We start from the raw sequence: 5,000 nt of genomic DNA on the forward strand, positions 1-5,000 counted from the left end.
CGCCACCCGCACCCGTTCGTGCACCACCCCAACCGCCAAACTCGCACCTCCAGCGGATGAACGGCGGACGTTTCCCGCACTCGTAAAGTGCAATCCACCCCTATAACTTGCGTTTCATGAAGAGTTATTTCCAATATGCGACATTCCCGCTGTCCGTATACATGAGCCGCGACCTGTACCACTTACGAGCGAGAGACGCGATCGCGTTGCTCACTGTACGGCGTCCGATACCGAGCCATCAGCATGTCGGTCCCCATGCGCGTTGCACTCGCACTCGCAGTCGCAAAAACGTGGGGCAAATATATTACGCGGAAGAGTTATAACAGACCGAGCCCCACTGCATGGGGGGAGTCTTTGTCACTAATGTACACAGATGGAACATTTTGGACTGGAACCAGATTACCCGTACACACGGCGCTGATTAGTAATCAATGCAGAGCCATCAAACTACAGCAAATATACACAACTGTCCGTATACATGCTGAAAGAGTCTGCCCAAAATGGGAACCACACGTCAGCCAGACACTCTGATCACGCACCACTCTCTGCTTCTAACAGGCGCACATACAATATGTAAGCACCAGCATGGAACAACATCCAGTGCATCTTCTCCGCCACATTACACAATCCACACTATCACAACCAGACCAGGAGGTCCGTGCGGAAAATACAATATCCCAGCCTTTCGACATCCACCATTGCGCAGACCAGGCACCAACACCCACACATGTCCTATACAACGGTGCACCCAACATCACAATAGTACCTCCTGTCACAGCGCACAAACAATGACATGAGTCAAAGACACAGGTCTCACACAAGCATAGAATTGGAGCGCCGCCTCTAATAAGCCAAAGGTGCATCCTGACGTGACAAATCTGATCATGTCACAAGCATTCACTTACTATAATCACTATCAACGAACCTGCCGCCCCCGCCCCCCCCCCCCCCTACACCTTTCCGTACAACAACGTGTAACCTAACCTAACCTAACCTAACCTATGTTGTACCTTAACCTAACCTATGTTGTACCTTAACCTAACCTATGTTGTACCTTAACCTAACCTATGTTGTACCTTAACCTAACCTATGTTGTACCTTAACCTAACCTATGTTGTACCTTAACCTAACCTATGTTGTACCTTAACCTAACCTATGTTGTACCTTAACCTAACCCATGTTGTACCTTAACCTAACCCATGTTGTACCTTAACCTAACCCATGTTGTACCTTAACCTAACCCATGTTGTACCTTAACCTAACCCATGTTGTACCTTAACCTAACCCATGTTGTGCCTCAACCTAACCCATGTTGTGCCTCAACCTAACCCATGTTGTGCCTCAACCTAACCCATGTTGTGCCTTAACCTAACCCATGTTGTGCCTCAACCTAACCCATGTTGTGCCTTAACCTAACCCATGTTGTGCCTTAACCTAACCCATGTTGTGCCTTAACCTAACCCATGTTGTGCCTTAACCTAACCCATGTTGTGCCTTAACCTAACCCATGTTGTGCCTTAACCTAACCCATGTTGTGCCTTAACCTAACCCATGTTGTGCCTTAACCTAACCCATGTTGTCGCCTTAACGTAACCCACGTTGTCGCCTAAACCTGCTCTGTAATTGTTATACGACTCGTTCAATTACTGTAGTGTTGCCCACCCGCAACCCTCGCAATATAGTTCGCTACTCGCACTGCCCGCACCCCTGTGTATCGCTTCATGTTAAACACCTTGCAAGTCTTGCTCACTTTCCACATGCTCCTGCTGTACACTGTAATGTGGATGGCAGCAGGACGTACATGCCGCCCCTCCCCACGTCCCCACCTTGCCCCCTGCCTTCGCAAGCTGGTTGGTGAGAAGTTTGCATGTTCAATGCCCTTCGCATGCGACGTACTCAGGCTACGTTGTGGTGCGGCCTGTGTCAACTGTCCGCTGATGTCGTACGCGTGAACCACAATCTGTACTGCACATTCGTCCTTATGTACTGAATGATACATCGTGGCACATGTGTGACCGCACAACGACTGCGCCCAAAAACGGCGGACCATACAGTGCAAATATTGTGCACGCAGCTACGTGTCGTCTCCCTATGAGAGCTGGATTGCAGTGTGGTACGCCATAGAGACGTGTGGGAGGAACGGACGCCGTGGATGGCGATCAGCATGAGCTGTCTGTTGATGTATTCGGACCTAGTCGTCTCTCCTCACACACCGTGATGGCATGGTGCACCGCGTTCCATATCTGCGACATGCTACAGAGGCCGGTTGACAGTCGTTCGAGCAATGGACATCGCATACGTACGGGGGCCACCTTCCACGTATTGTCTAGGCGTGCACATTTTGTTGCGTGTATGTGGGCAGACGTAGTGTGGCGTGACACCTGACACAGGCATGCAATAATCGTTGAAGTTGCAAATGGCGATGGACGCCTGCGTTTTCTGGTGAAGTTACGCAAATGAACAAATGGTAACCTGTTGTGGTGCGGTTGTTCTCGCTAGGGGTGAATCGGTGATGGCGACGATAGGTTGAGGTACTAACCGGTTGTTCCAGCGATACCCACCATGCCGACGAAACTGAACGGCATCTGGGTGTGAAGCGATACGCGGCGGTGGCTGGGTGGGACCGTCCCCGGCCGGTGAGGGGGCGCCTCCCGGCGTGCTGGCCGCGCGGTGCGTGGGCGCACGCGCTACAGCCGGCTGGTGGGGGCGGCCAGTGGCAGGCGCGCCGGCCGACGGACGCGGCAGGCGTCGCAGCTGCGCGCCGGCGCACCCTGCGCGCGGCGCCGTGCGGCCAAAGTAGGTCCTCGCGGGCCCGGTGCGAAGCGCGGTGGACATCTTCAGTGTGCTGGTCCGATTGAGGACTGTGTGCGTTGAGGATGCGCCGCCGCCCGGCGCTCGGCGCCGCGACGCCGTCTGCTGCTCGGTCGCCCCAGCGGTTCTCGCTGGTGGTTTGTATCGCAGCTGTGCGGATGTGTTGGCGCGTGCGCTGTGCTGGGAGAGTTCGCTTCGGCACCCAAGTGGGGCTTTTGTCCTTCTGTGGCGCTGGCGTTGGAGCTGCCGGTCACCGTAGGTGGCGCGTGTTGTCTCCCGCCGGCAATGCCACGACAGCACGCTCCCGGGCCTCTGTCGGCAGCGGCAAGCTCAGTTGGGAGCACGGGTGGTCGCACCGAAAGCGTCTACTCGCCTAACTCCGGGCGATTGCGCCTCTCTCGAACCCGACCAAGTACTTGGGACGGCGCTGCGCGCCGCCGGGACCTGAGAGGGTTTCGAGGTGTATTGTGCAGGGGAGCTCAGCCTCCTCCTGTTTGCAGAATGATTGAGCGGACGCTTGCGTGTTCGCGCGGGCCCCCGGGACACACTCCCGGGCGGCCGGCTGCTCAGCTCTAGTTGACGCAGCTCCCTGGTTGATCCTGCCAGTAGTCATATGCTTGTCTCAAAGATTAAGCCATGCATGTCTCAGTACAAGCCGCATTAAGGTGAAACCGCGAATGGCTCATTAAATCAGTTATGGTTCCTTAGATCGTACCCACGTTACTTGGATAACTGTGGTAATTCTAGAGCTAATACATGCAAACAGAGTCCCGACCAGAGATGGAAGGGACGCTTTTATTAGATCAAAACCAATCGGTCGGCTCGTCCGGTCCGTTTGCCTTGGTGACTCTGAATAACTTTGGGCTGATCGCACGGTCCTCGTACCGGCGACGCATCTTTCAAATGTCTGCCTTATCAACTGTCGATGGTAGGTTCTGCGCCTACCATGGTTGTAACGGGTAACGGGGAATCAGGGTTCGATTCCGGAGAGGGAGCCTGAGAAACGGCTACCACATCCAAGGAAGGCAGCAGGCGCGCAAATTACCCACTCCCGGCACGGGGAGGTAGTGACGAAAAATAACGATACGGGACTCATCCGAGGCCCCGTAATCGGAATGAGTACACTTTAAATCCTTTAACGAGTATCTATTGGAGGGCAAGTCTGGTGCCAGCAGCCGCGGTAATTCCAGCTCCAATAGCGTATATTAAAGTTGTTGCGGTTAAAAAGCTCGTAGTTGGATTTGTGTCCCACGCTGTTGGTTCACCGCCCGTCGGTGTTTAACTGGCATGTATCGTGGGACGTCCTGCCGGTGGGGCGAGCTGAAGGCGTGCGACCGCCTCGTGCGTGCTCGTGCGTCCCGAGGCGGACCCCGTTGAAATCCTACCAGGGTGCTCTTTATTGAGTGTCTCGGTGGGCCGGCACGTTTACTTTGAACAAATTAGAGTGCTTAAAGCAGGCAAGCCCGCCTGAATACTGTGTGCATGGAATAATGGAATAGGACCTCGGTTCTATTTTGTTGGTTTTCGGAACCCGAGGTAATGATTAATAGGGACAGGCGGGGGCATTCGTATTGCGACGTTAGAGGTGAAATTCTTGGATCGTCGCAAGACGAACAGAAGCGAAAGCATTTGCCAAGTATGTTTTCATTAATCAAGAACGAAAGTTAGAGGTTCGAAGGCGATCAGATACCGCCCTAGTTCTAACCATAAACGATGCCAGCCAGCGATCCGCCGCAGTTCCTCCGATGACTCGGCGGGCAGCCTCCGGGAAACCAAAGCTTTTGGGTTCCGGGGGAAGTATGGTTGCAAAGCTGAAACTTAAAGGAATTGACGGAAGGGCACCACCAGGAGTGGAGCCTGCGGCTTAATTTGACTCAACACGGGAAACCTCACCAGGCCCGGACACCGGAAGGATTGACAGATTGATAGCTCTTTCTTGATTCGGTGGGTGGTGGTGCATGGCCGTTCTTAGTTGGTGGAGCGATTTGTCTGGTTAATTCCGATAACGAACGAGACTCTAGCCTGCTAACTAGTCGCGTGACATCCTTCGTGCTGTCAGCGATTACTTTTCTTCTTAGAGGGACAGGCGGCTTCTAGCCGCACGAGATTGAGCAATAACAGGTCTGTGATGCCCTTAGATGTTCTGGGCCGCACGCGCGCTACACTGAAGGAATCAGCGTGTCTTCCTA

At 53.8% G+C, this 5,000-nt stretch overlaps 1 non-coding gene across 1 annotated transcript in view; it reads left to right on the forward strand.

The window, feature by feature from the left end:
- Nucleotides 1–3,397: 3,397 nt before the first annotated feature.
- LOC124742990 overlaps nt 3,398–5,000 on the forward strand; it is a 1,909-nt gene continuing 306 nt past the window's right edge. Inside the window, exon 1 of the ribosomal RNA XR_007010328.1 lies at nt 3,398–5,000. This exon is cut by the window's right edge and continues 306 nt beyond it. This is a non-coding gene — a ribosomal RNA (small subunit ribosomal RNA).

This window comes from Schistocerca piceifrons, unplaced genomic scaffold (genome assembly GCF_021461385.2).
Source record: "Schistocerca piceifrons isolate TAMUIC-IGC-003096 unplaced genomic scaffold, iqSchPice1.1 HiC_scaffold_2404, whole genome shotgun sequence".
Taxonomy (NCBI): Eukaryota; Metazoa; Arthropoda; class Insecta; order Orthoptera; family Acrididae; genus Schistocerca; species Schistocerca piceifrons.